Below are 13,426 nucleotides of genomic sequence, written 5' to 3'. Positions count from 1 at the left end.
AGAAATCAAAGTGCCGAACCCTAATGCAAGAATATGGTTTCGTCTTTCTTCTAATTTCAGTTGAAAATGATGATATTAGATGAATTTTTATGTTTGTTTTATTAATATTAACTTTAATAACAAAATACCAATTTTACCCTTAATGAAATAACATATAAAACATTAACATTAAGGCCATAAATGTCCACTTATACTTTCAATGGTCAAATATCAACATAAGGACCTTTGTTTTAATAAGCCATAACAAATAAGCACACTTAACATATAGCATGCAACTTTTACATTTTATGCATTAGGTTCTTTTTAACAAATCGGCACACAAATGATAAAATTTTCACATGAAACTTTCATATATATTAATTCACATATTATAAACACGAAAAATAATATTAAAATATTTTTTTACTCGGGTTTGTGGTCCTGAAACCACTATTTTGACTAGGGTCTAAACCGGGCTGTTACAGAATTAAGAGGAATTAAGCTTAATTGGCTTGGTAATGATGGAAATGACCTATTTGTAAAGAAAACAAAAGTTGGAGATGGTGGTTTTGGAAGGTGACGTGAAAGACATAAAGATGGATATATTTTCTCTATCTTTCTTCATTTTTCTACACATTTTTACATAAATATCTATTAAAATATTTATTAAATTAATTATTTGCATTTTGACACTTCAATCATCATTTGGCTCAATTTAGTCCATAATCATTACGCTTTCCATAATTGTCTATTTCAAATAATTACCATTTTTCCCTTTAGCTTTTTCTATAATACCATTTATGAGTCATGTTTTCTTTTGGTGAATTTTCACCTCTAATTGCTCCTCCTTTTTTCTTTAATTCAATTTAATCATTTCAACTCTTAATTTCTTACTTTGGCCCTAATACTTTCACTTTCTTGCAATCTAGTTAATACCCTAGATTTATTTTTTTCAATATACAAGCCTTTTCAAATGTCTTCAATATCTATCTTCACCATCTACTAACACTAATGATTTTCAAATTATGACTTCTTCAAATTATAATTTATTCACAATTGATTTGACACTATTTATAATTCATGAAATTTCAGAGATGTTACAATTTATTTCTCTTGAAAATAGACTCAATGGAAGAATAGAGAGATTTCTCCATTTTTTAAATATTATCTAATAAATAAAATAAATAATATAAAATAAATATCTAATCTTAATAATTTAAATCGCTAATATTAAATCTCAATTTCCCATCAAAATTGAAGTGCATGAATTAAATAATTATAATAAATATATTTATATTTGATCCAATAACTCATATTAGATTCTTTATCATAAAGCAAATTCAATTGCTCAAAATCAATATACATGTTTAAGGGTACTTTGGTAATTTTACTAAAATATCTCACTCACAAAATAACTATTTTCCCTTAAAATTTAGCCATTCCCACTTTTGGTGTAATTACAACTTTAATTCTTTAACTTTATATTTTTAATTAATCCTTTAAATTTTGAATATTTATAGCCTGACTTTTTCACTTTTTGCTTCTTTACAATTCAATATATACCTCATTAATATCTCACCAACATACTACTTATTTCAACTTTCCCTGGCATCTAATATCCTTCTTTACTATTACTGGTGTATCACATTTTTTTTAATCGAGAAATTCACTATGCATATTCCGGATATAACTTTTTACTTATAGGCTTTAGTGGTGTTACACAGACACCAATTGGAAGACTTTTATTCATTTTAAAGTAAAAGATCCCACCACACTGAAGGTGTGGTAGCATCAAAGCAAATTGTTTAGAAACCACTTGCAATCACATACTGACACTTGAATGAAATGACAAGTTTTTTTTTTTTTTGAAAATCAACTGGACTTTTATAAAAAAAAATTAAACCAATTCAACACTAAATGGGTTTTTCAGCGAGTTGGGCTTGAAACCAAAAAATAAAAGAAAACAGCAAAAACCAAATAGAAGGCCAAACCCGAATAGGAATGACCCATAGCCAACAAAATTTAAAATAACTAAAAAGTAAACCTAATCCTAGTCCAGTCAGTCACAATAGCTGGACACCATGAAAACTTGTCTTTTCATACCTACCACCCAGCATTAATAATAGCAGTTTCCAAAAAGATCTTTTACTACTGCTATCAATATTTTCTGAAAAAATTCTTTAGTCCATTCAGTTTGGTTGTCTCGGTCTCGGTCTCTCCCTCTCCTGATGAACACGACTTGGATTCGTCCCCAATAGGTAATGTCCTTCCCCTTTCCTCAATGCTTTTTTAGCAAGAAAATGAGCATACTCGTTATCTACTTTAGGAATGAAATGAAACCCGATTTACTGGAAATATGCTTTTTTGCTTTGGATGTGTCTGATGGTCGCCCCTATAATCGATTTATCGTGATCTATATTTTTTCATTTTGTTATCATTGTTCTCGATTCCCCCATTATTTCCAGAGTGTTAAAACCCATTGTAATACCTAACTGAATAGCTTATAATCCTGCATGTGCCTCCGCCGCAAATGGAGATGGTATTTTGGAATGAATAACCATCTTCAAAGCCACGATCTCCCCCCACTCGCATACTACCAGACCCAAAGCAAATTTGGAGGATCTCCTGTTGAATACTGCATCAAAGTAGACTTTTGCTCTCATACTTCTTTCTATCGGTTTGTGGCCTCTGTCGATATTTAGAGTAATTTTTTTTTCCTCAGCTCAGTTCAACTCCGCTATAAAGCTAGTAATTTGTTTTAAAATGTCCCTTCCTGTCCTTTCATAGATAAACTGATTCTTGTGAGTCCAGATTGACCATAGCCCACAGAAAAACAGGTGACATTGCTCTTTGGTTCCCTGACTGAAAACCCAGGTAAGCCACTCCCATATGCTTTGAGTGTCATTATTACATACCCATGAGAAATTTAAATTCAACCATACTTCTGTTGTTGTAGGATAGTGCCAAAAAATGTGATTACTATCTTCATCGGAGTTGTGACACCGGGGACAGAGAGTTTCCACTGTAACTTTTTTATTCTTGAGATTAGATAAAGTAGGGATATAATTCCAGGAGATTCTCCAAATTGTAATTTTAATTTTTGAGTGAAGCTATAAATTCCATAATTTCCTATAGAAGTTTCTAATCTGGGTCTGTATAAAATTATTACTAGGACTCGAATTAGTCTCTTGTAATAGTTTATAGGCACTTCTGACTGAGAACTCCCCTGACAGTTCCCCTCTCTACACTTGGAAGTCATCGTAAATTGTCTCTGCCAAAGGGATCTGCAGAATTTTCTTAGCAGTATCCTCATTGAAGGTACAAAAAATTAAACTTGTACTCCAAGTTTTGTTATCGGCATCAATCAAATCTGATACTAACTTGATATTCTCATTGCTGGCCTCCTCTTGCAATTTATCTGTTTCAGCTCCCAATATCCATAAGTCACCCTAAACATAGATACGATCGTCGTGCCTACCCTTCAACATAAGCCTTTTTTCAAAATTCCTTTAACTGCCCAGACACTCTTCCAGGTAAGTGAAGGTAAATTTCCCAATTGAGCATTGATAAAATTTGATTTTGGATAATATTTTACTTTTAAAACACGACTTAGTAAAGAATTAGGAAAAGTAACAAGACGCCAACCTTGTTTGGCTAATAATGCGATATTAAATTTATCGAGATTAAGAAAACCTAAACTACCATTTTGTTTTAAAAAGCATAAATCCTTCCAAGTACACCAATGGCTACCTTTTTTATCTCGATTTTTCTGCCACCAATATTTAGCAATAATACCTTCTAATTTAGTGCATAAAGACTTAGGGAGTAAGAACATGCCATAGTATAGGTTGGAATAGCTTTTTTCCTCTTCGGGATAGATGTCTTACACTCTAGCTATCAATCTGTTGTTTAATTCTATCCTTCAGGATTTGAAAAGACATTTTCTTTATTCTACCCACCATATTAGGAAAACCAAGATATCGTTTCGGGTTATTAGAACTTTGCACTCTAAGAATCCTGGAAATAATTATTCTATCCCCTTCTCGTTTCGGGTTATTAGAACTTTGCACTCTAAGAATCCTGGAAATAATTATTCTATCCCCTTCTTGCATATTAGTACTAACAAGAACTGTAGACTTGTAGTTGACACACTATCCAGAACAATTTTCGTATTCAAGCAAAATCTATTTTAGTGAATGAGCTCCTCTTTCTGTAGCTTCCCCAAACAAAATACAATCATTTGTGAATAATAGGTGTGAAACTTGTGGACCACCTCTACTTGCCTTAACCCCTCTAAGTATGTTTCCTTGTATAGTAAGCCTCATAAAACTAGAAAGACCTTCCCCATAGATCAAAAATAGAAATAGACTCAAAGGGTCACCTTGCCTTAATCCCCTTGTAGGGCTAAAATTCTCTCCAGTATGGCCATTAAGAACCACCAAATATGAAATTGTAGAAACACATTTCATTAGAGAATCAACCCACCCTGCATCAAAACCCATCCGCTTCATAATTTCTGCAATAAAATTCTATTCGACTCTATCATATGCTTTACTCATATCTAATTTTACCACTATATATCCTTTTTTCCCAATCTTCTTTTGTTTTAAGGTATGTAGGATTTCATAAGCCAGCAACACATTATCCGAAATCAGCCTCCCCAGTACAAAAGAGCTCTGCGTTAGGTCAATACATTTATCTACAACTACCCTTGTCATCTCACCTAACTCTCGTCGTTGGAAGGAAATAATTTAAGCATCTAAAAAATAATTATTTTTTGAATAATAAGAAAAACATTCAAAATAAAAACTTCAACAATAATAATTTCAGTACAAATGTGTTTTTAAAAAACTAAAAATTCTAACTATTCTTTCATGAAGGGTTGATAAAAGAAAAGAAAAAGTGAATGAGTGTAATATGCAATAAAAAATTTCAACATTATGGACTAAGATAAAACACTATCAAATTGATACATGTACAGATGGGGTGGAATTTATTAAATTCCATTCATCGAAGCTGTCAATATTCAAGTTTGGGAAATCAGTAGAATTACGATGACTTTTTGGATGGGATCCAGGCATTTTGGGTTCAGATGTCTACATAACATTCGAAGGTCTATCTCTTAGTTTCAAAACTCACTTTGAATCACTCGATTTCAAGTTTAGGAACTTAACTTATGACCATTTTAATAAAGACTAAGCTAGCATAATTCTTGGATGTGATTATGACGGGAATTACGAGTTTCGGGCTTTTAATTCGAGTTTAAATCGTATTGGGTTCAAGTTTTGGGCTTTATTTCTATTATATATGAGTTAAATATTGTATTTATCAACTCTAATTATTTTATTATTTTATTATTCCGAATTTTTAATAATTATTAAGTAGTTTGAGTTATTTAGATGTTTTATGTCAACAAAAAAGTTTAGTTTAAAACTACTTTTTGTCTAGATTAACTAGAGTTCTAGTATACTTACAAGTTTTATTTAGATTTATTTAGCTAGCATATATATAGGCCTTTGCATTGTACACAAAATCATTTATTTCATTATTATTCAACTTCTCTTTTGAGTTAATAAATTCTTTTTGAGTTTTTCTTTTTAAGAATTTCTTTTAAGTTTCTTTTAGAACAGTTTTAACAATCTTTTCAGATTATAAGAATCATCTTCAAACTTTTTCTTGCAAAATTTTCTTTCTTGGAAGGGAAATTAGAGCCGCTTGAAGAGGTTGTGGATTCTTCATGTTTCTAAGGCTTCTTAGGACTTCTAAACGCCAAGTTGTATCGAAAATCCAACCTTCTTTCTGAATGTCTAGAGCCCTAATTCAAATTTGCGATGTTGACAAACTTTACGATCAGCTTCCACATTCATCCGCCTCATTCTTTATCATTTGGTATCAGATTTGGGTGCTTTATGTATTCTTTTTGTTCTTATAAATTGATTTCTAGCAAACAACCTCAAAACAAATTTTTTTACCCAGACAGCTTTCGGAAAAAATATTTTCGGTGGGTAAACATTTTTCAAACGATCTGAAATTTGACATACTGTTTCTTGGCTTTATTTTAGAATATACAAAATATTTTCCAAAAAAAAAGTAATCGAAAAAGTACAAAAAAAATAAAAAAATATTCTGTAGGTTGAATTTTGTGCCGAAAATTTCCAGATCAGATCTACATTATTTGAGGAAGGTCCAATTTAAATTTCATGATTTTTAGAAATTGGGAACACGTCGAATGAAGTTTTGCAAGTTACTTTGCAATTTTTCGGGTTTTTGGGTTTCAACAATTTTCATTGAATCTTAGTTTTAGGTTTTCCTTTATTTTTTTTATGGTTTTTATACACATTCTAACACTTTATTGTTTCTTGTGTTAGTAGGTTAGAGCATGTAGTACATTCCTTCCTTCGCACAACATAATTCTTTAGTGTCTAACCGATTTTGGACTTTTAGTGCTACTAGGTTTGCTTTGTTAGTTCGATTCTAATACATTATAATTGACTGATATAGACACTTTTAGAAGACTCAGAAGATTAATTCTTATCTCATTGAGAATTTTATCTTATTTCTGAGTGCATAAAGGTAAGGTTTGTTTAATTTTTCTTTTGAGTGTTGTGTTTTTCCAAGCTTTCATAATGACTCGTGACACTCGTAACCGTAAAACCCATGATGAGACACCATCCAATGACAAAGAACAAGATGTTACATTTGAGAATATTGTAGGGATGGAAAATTATCAACATCAACAATTGAACGAGTTACATGATACAGTTGAGGCCATTTTGACTAAGTTTCAAACGAAACAAAAAAAAAAAAACATTAATCAACTTGCCAATCAAATTCAAATGTTAACTCAAGTTGTTGCTCGTTTGGAGACTTTTTTGAATTGACAGTCTCGTGCTCGTGATAGTGATCATGATGGGGACAATGAACAACTTCGTATTTGTTCTAATAATGGTAGACGAGGATATCATCAGAGTGATGAAACTTCGGGTATTGATGATTAAGGCCAACCTTCTGTAGCTAAACCAAAGTTCAGCATTCCATCATTCTGAGGGAAGTATGATATAGAAGCATATTATGAGTGGGAATCAAAAACTAAACTTACGTTCCGTTATTATAAATGCTCAGAAAAGGAAAAAGTCTCATTAGCGGCCCTTGGATTTTCTGATTATGTGTTAAGTTGGTGGATTCAACTTGGAATTAATCATCAAAGAAACTATGAAAGGGTAATTGAAACATGGGATGAGTTTAAGCAAGTGATGTGAAAGTGTTACACTATTTCTCATGACTACAAAGAGGTCAAAACGAAATGTCAACACCATGTTGAAATTAACTGATCATTTGATGAGTACTTCAAAAAGAGATGGTCAAATGAAAGGAGGTGTACAATTAATCTCTCACATGTTGTGAAATGTTATTGGTGTAGTTCAAAAGATCATGAGGGTTTGCAATGTCCAATTAAATTTTCAACTAGAGAAGAAAGTAAGTATGACTTCGTGTCTTCTATTAACTCATACTCTAGTGAAAAAGAAATTTCTGATGACAAACCTTGTGAACCAAAAAAAGATGATAATGAGAATTTTTTCCTCGAATCTATAGAGTTAGATGATATACAAACATCAGGTTCTCCTATCAAGATATATTGTACTGAATTGAATATTCATAATACTTGTGAGGGGAATATGGGAAGTGATGAAGAATCATGTAAAAAGATAGAGAGAACAGAAACTTTAAGTGATAAATAGAGAGAAAAGAGACCTTAAGTGATAAAAGTCTACTTGATGGTCCAAATTTGGTGAGTAAAAATCTATTTGAGGTAAAATTGGAGAGTTCCCAAGTGGAAAAAGAAAATGAAAAGTAAGAAAATACCCATACAAAACTGAGGAATGATTATATTTTAACTAACCTTAAATCAAATTTGTTTAGTGGTGTTTCATTATTACAAGATTTCAAGGATCTATTAACAGATTTCCAATTATATTACTCTATCATCGATAGACGATTTTACTTATAGGAGAAAGATAAGTTGAACATTCATATTTCTCCACAAATGCTATAAGGTAAGAAATGTAAGGAAATATTAGAAATTAATTTAAGAAGGCATACATTGATTGTTTTTTATAAGTATGCTATTGATTTTATTTTTCCTTACAACATGTTTTTTCATTGGTCAAATTTCATTAAACCTTGGTTTGAAAGTTCAATTAATTTTATGAGTTTATCTAGATTTGTAAAGGTTAAAAATAGTAATTATGTTGCATTAGATAGGTTTATTAAAGCATTTTATATATTTGCTCTTCCAACAAAATTTTCTATCTTTACCTTTAATGGTGAATTTTAACATAATCTTAACTTTCTTGATTTTTATAATTATGTGAAATTTTTGACTCATCGTTAGAAATTCTTATGGATGACCATATATATTCAAAGAAAGTTACAGGTTATTTTTTACTTGAATGCTCATGTGCCTAATATTTCTTTGTTTAATGTTGATGAATTGTTTTTGAAGGAGAGATACTTGATCCATGCTGATTTGGGAGATCAAAGTCATATCTTTGATCCTGGAAATAGTTTCGGTGCACAAGAACGCTTAGGTAAGTATTTTATTCATTTTATTATTATTTATTCTAATCCATTTTCTTTTAATACAGCTAAAGATTTGGGGACGAATCTTCTTCAAGAAGGGGGGAATGTTGCAAGTCTTAAGGCCCAATTTCAGACCCATAGATATAACAGGCTTACACTACCTCAAGGCCCAACAACAATGTCAAATTTCAAGCAAATCAAACCAAGAGTAAATCAAAGACAAGATTCGAGGATATATCTTTTCAAGAAAAGGGGGAATGATACATGTAAGGATGAGATGAAATTTATTAAATTTCATTCATCGAAGTTGCCAAATTTCAAGTTTTGGAAATCAGTAGACTTGCAATGACTTTTTGGATGGGATCCAGGAATTTCTAGATTGAGATGTCTCATGGAATTCGAAGATCTATCTCTTAGCTTTGAAACGCACTTTGAATCACTTGATTTCGAGTTTGGGGCTCAAGTTATTACCACTTTTGTAATAGCCCGTTTTTAGTTAAATAGGAATAGTGATTTTGGGACCACAAATACGAAGTGAAAATATTTATTTTATTATTATTTTAATGTTTACAGTGTGATTGAATGATTGTGTGAAAGTTTCGATTAAAAATTTTATCATTTGATTGGTTAATTTGATAAAAAGAACTAAATCGCGTAAAGTGTAAAAGTGATGTTCTATTAGTTAAAGGTATTTAATAGCTAAGGAATCTTAAATTAGCGGTCCTTATGTTGTAATTAGACCATGATTAGTGTGAGTGGACAAAGATGGACATGATTAATTAATTTTAATGAATTAATAACAAGGTTAATTTGGTAATTTGTAAATATAAGTTAATTAAATAAACCAAACATGATATTAAGGCTTCCATCTTCTTCTAACCAAATTTAAAGAAAGAAGAAGACACCATTTTTGTGCTTTGAAGGTTCGTCCATGGTACCTTGAGCATGTAAGTGATTTTTTACTCTATTTTTAATGATTTCTATGTTTTTGAGATCGTTGCAACTAGGTCTAGCTAGCCTAGGTACTAATTTGCAAAATTGTTAAAGGTTTAGGGTTTTTCCATTGATGAATACATATGCGTTTTGATGTTTTATGATAGATTATGAATGGTTGTTGATAGATAAACAAGTTTTGTTAAGTGATTTTTAGCGAAAATGCCAATTAGGGATTAAATTGTGAAAAGTGAAAATTTTGTGGTTAAAATGTGAAATAAATGAAAAATATGGGTTGCTAGAGACCTAATTGAATTTTGGTTAGCATGGGTTATGATTGAATTTCATGAATTTGTAATTTTATGAAATAAGGACTAAATTGTAAATATTGTGAAATACTTGGGGCAAAAGTGTAAATATGCTTTAATAAGTGTTTTGGATTAAATTGAATAGTGAGGTAATTAAATAAGTTAAATTTGATATCTAAAGATCAAGAAAAGTGAAATACGGACTTAGATTGTGGAAAGAACAAGGTTTGGGAATAGTTGACTCGTTTTAGATCGTGGAAAGAACAAGGTTTGGGAATAGTTGACTCGTTTTACCATTTTAATGTCTAAGATAAGTTCGTATGTAATAAATTTCATTATAAATGCAATTTAAATACTTTGATATTGTATAAACTATGAATACGAGACTACGGATATGTTCGAAAATGATTCGACGATGATTCGGCATTAGAAATCCCAATTGAACCTTAGGAATAGATTTGGATACCTGTGACATGTCATTAGAGATTATTGTGATTATGTGATCCGAGTGCTGGTTCTGTACATCCTACCGGTGGTTGAGAATATCGGCATGTGTTGCGGTTACTTGATAGCTTGTGTGAGTAGGCCCGTTGATAGCTATAGTGTGAACAGTATATGTGATATGAGATTTAGTTGGCTTCGGGCCATGATATTTGCACTTCGGGTGCGAGATACATTGAGTTAGCTTCGGGCCATGATATTGGCACTTTGGTGCGAGTTTTCCGAGTATCCGATAGTATTTCGAATGGTTCACTGGTTAATGAAAGACATGGTTGTGTATGAGATTAATACGAGATGGTACAAGTATGTACATGAACCGTATAAGCTCAAATCGAAGAAGTTGTGAAGTTCATATATAAGATTACGATTGAAAATATGTAAGGTTTGTTAGTTAAATGAACTACATGTTGATATATTCAAATTGATGATTTGTATATTTATGTTAAGATTGAGTTATTTCATAGGAGCTTACTAAGCTATAAAGCTTACTTTGTTATTTTTCCATGTTTTATAGAGATCTTAAAGCTAGCTCGGACACGGGGATCATCAGAGACTTCATCACACTATCCAACTTTCAATTTGGTACTTTTAAGCTTATGTTTTTGGTTATATGGCATGCATAGGATTATGGTTATTTTGATTAGGTGTTGATAATGATTTTGGCCATTTGAATTGGCTTGTAAATGTACATGTTTTGGTTTGTATATATAGCTATGAGATTTGGCTTAATTTGTTGTTTTGGATGTATATGTATATATGTGAGAATGGCTTATGATGTGGTTCATAATTGTTTGCAATGGTTTGTGGTAGTTTAGTATTTAAGGTAGCTAATGGTTGGAAACAACTATTGTAGTTTGAGATTTTAGGTAAGGTAAAATGTTTGGTTGAAATAATGCATATAAGTGTTTTGAGATAAATGTGTATAGATAATGGGAGTATTGAATGTGCATGAAATATGTTTGAATTGGTTGAATTGAAATGTTTGTTGATGCTATATATGGGTACCTTTGAGTTGATATAGGTGAACACAAGTTTGGGTGGCAAAAAGTGTAACACCCCTCGCCCGCATCCGACGCTAGGATAGGGTTTGTGGTGCAACCTAACTTAAACTCAACCAACTGTATAAAACTAGGCCGTGAAAATCTAAAACAATTTAAAAACTTCTCTTTTCACAAGCAATCTGTCTCATATACGGGCTTACGAGACCCAAAACATACATTCGGGGTGGTTCAGAACCCAACCGAGAACTCATGAAAAACTTAGAAAATTTCATGCATCAAAGCTCCACACATCCGTGTGGGTATAGAACACACAACTGTGTGCTAGGGACACGCCCATGTCCCAAACCCGTGTCTGAAAACCTGGGCATTCTGTCAAAGCCACACAGCCTAAGAACACGTCCGTGTCCTATAACCGTGTCCTTTCCAAGGTCAAGACACATGGCCGTGTCTCTTGTCCGTGTACTACTAGCATGCATACTGACTTCATGACACGGCCTGGGCACGCGCCCGTGTAGCCTCCCTGTGTACTAAAATGACTTTAAAGTTTTAAGTGCAGGGGACGCACGACCATAACACACACCCATGGGTGTGAGCCGTGTGTCACACACGGCCTAGACACACACCCGTGTGGACAAACTAGGCTATTTCTCAAGCCATTTTGTCACCCATTTTGCACAACCTACACAAGATCATGTCAATATACAAATTTCATCACAATGGATACCAATTTATCCATAGAAAGAACATTATATGCATTCATCAAAATGAATAATAGCCATTATTCCAGGCTTGATACAAAGTGAAGGGCCTTTGACTTAAGCCAAAAATACATGAATAATTCTCTTAATACAACATCCTAGTCTAGCCCTATACATGCCACCTTCAAAAATATAAATCAAACTATACCGAGTGCTGGGACTGATAGTGTGATCGATACCTCTAACTTTATGGGATCCTTAAGATAGCCTGGCGATAATGAAAGAAGAGGGAAAGGAGAAAGGGTAAGCATAAAGCTTAGTAAGTTGCATATAAATAAATATATAACAACAATCTCACCATTTTCCATCCTGCTTATAACTCAAAGGTAAACATAACTTGACTTACTCATTATCATCTACTCGAGTCTCATTTTCTAAATTAAGCTCATTACTCATGCTTATCATATAGGTACCTGTAACACTCACAATATGATCATCCTTTCTTTATTAAAATTGAACTATAACTTTCACCATTGAATCGTTTGGAATACTACTGGATATTCTATGAACCTTCAACATGGGATAAATTGTCGATGCCATGTCTCAAACATGGACTTACACTGGCTCTCATATATGCGTGCTGATGCATATCCTAGACATGTCTTTCACTAGCACAACTCTTGGCCAATGCGTGTCCAAGACACGTCTTACACTGGCTATCTCTGTCGAGGTCAATGCATGTCCTAGACATGTATTACTCTAGCACAACTCTTAGCCGATGCGTGTCCCAGACACGTCTTACACTGGCTATCTCTGTCGAGGCCGATGCATGTCCCAAACATGTCTTACTCTGCCACTTATCTCTATGCCGATGCCATGTCCCAGACATGGTCTTTCACTGGCTCTCATAATGTGGCCGAAGCATGTCCCAGACATGTCTTACACTGGCGCACAAATTACTCAATGTTTTGGCACGAGTATCCAGTTTATATCTTAAGGTTTCAACGGGATATTTCTACTATCTCAAATATTACAAGGCATTCTCAATTTATAACTTAACAACTCGTACAATATCAATTCAATGACAATATAAATACAAGTATTAACAGTGTAGTTGTATCATTTACATACAACTTACCTCGGTTTACAAAAAGTTCTTGACTAGTCGGCTTATTCGGATTGCTTGGCTTTACCTTGATCTAGGCTCGGTTTTGGAAAATCTTGATCTATAATAACAATATGCATCCATTTAGTCACTAAACACAATTAGGCATTCATAAATTCACAACATTGGTAAAATGACCATTTTGACCCTAAGCCTTGGCACAATGACCATTTTACCCCTATGTCCAAAAATCAATTTTTATCGAATTTCTTCGTATTTCAAGCCTAGCTAAACTCTTTTTACAACTATAGAAATCACAAA

The 13,426-nt window shown here is 32.6% G+C and overlaps 1 long non-coding RNA gene across 6 annotated transcripts; it reads left to right on the top strand.

Annotated features, from left to right (window-relative positions):
* Positions 1-2,040: 2,040 nt before the first annotated feature.
* On the top strand, positions 2,041-9,123 carry LOC107957031 (uncharacterized). Of its 6 annotated transcripts, XR_005926753.1 has the most exons (6): positions 2,060-2,237; positions 2,480-2,656; positions 2,767-2,853; positions 2,936-3,297; positions 3,407-3,512; positions 8,483-9,123. It is a non-coding gene; the product is annotated as an uncharacterized lncRNA (long non-coding RNA). The 6 variants fall into 6 exon arrangements; XR_001700343.2 differs by having other exon boundaries at positions 2,041-2,237; positions 2,516-2,656; positions 3,407-9,123; XR_005926754.1 differs by having other exon boundaries at positions 2,059-2,237; positions 2,480-2,682; positions 3,407-9,123.
* Positions 9,124-13,426: the final 4,303 nt, after the last annotated feature.

This window comes from Gossypium hirsutum, chromosome A05, assembly GCF_007990345.1.
Source record: "Gossypium hirsutum isolate 1008001.06 chromosome A05, Gossypium_hirsutum_v2.1, whole genome shotgun sequence".
NCBI classification, from domain to species: domain Eukaryota; kingdom Viridiplantae; phylum Streptophyta; class Magnoliopsida; order Malvales; family Malvaceae; genus Gossypium; species Gossypium hirsutum.
This window is presented reverse-complemented; position numbering and strand designations above follow the sequence as displayed.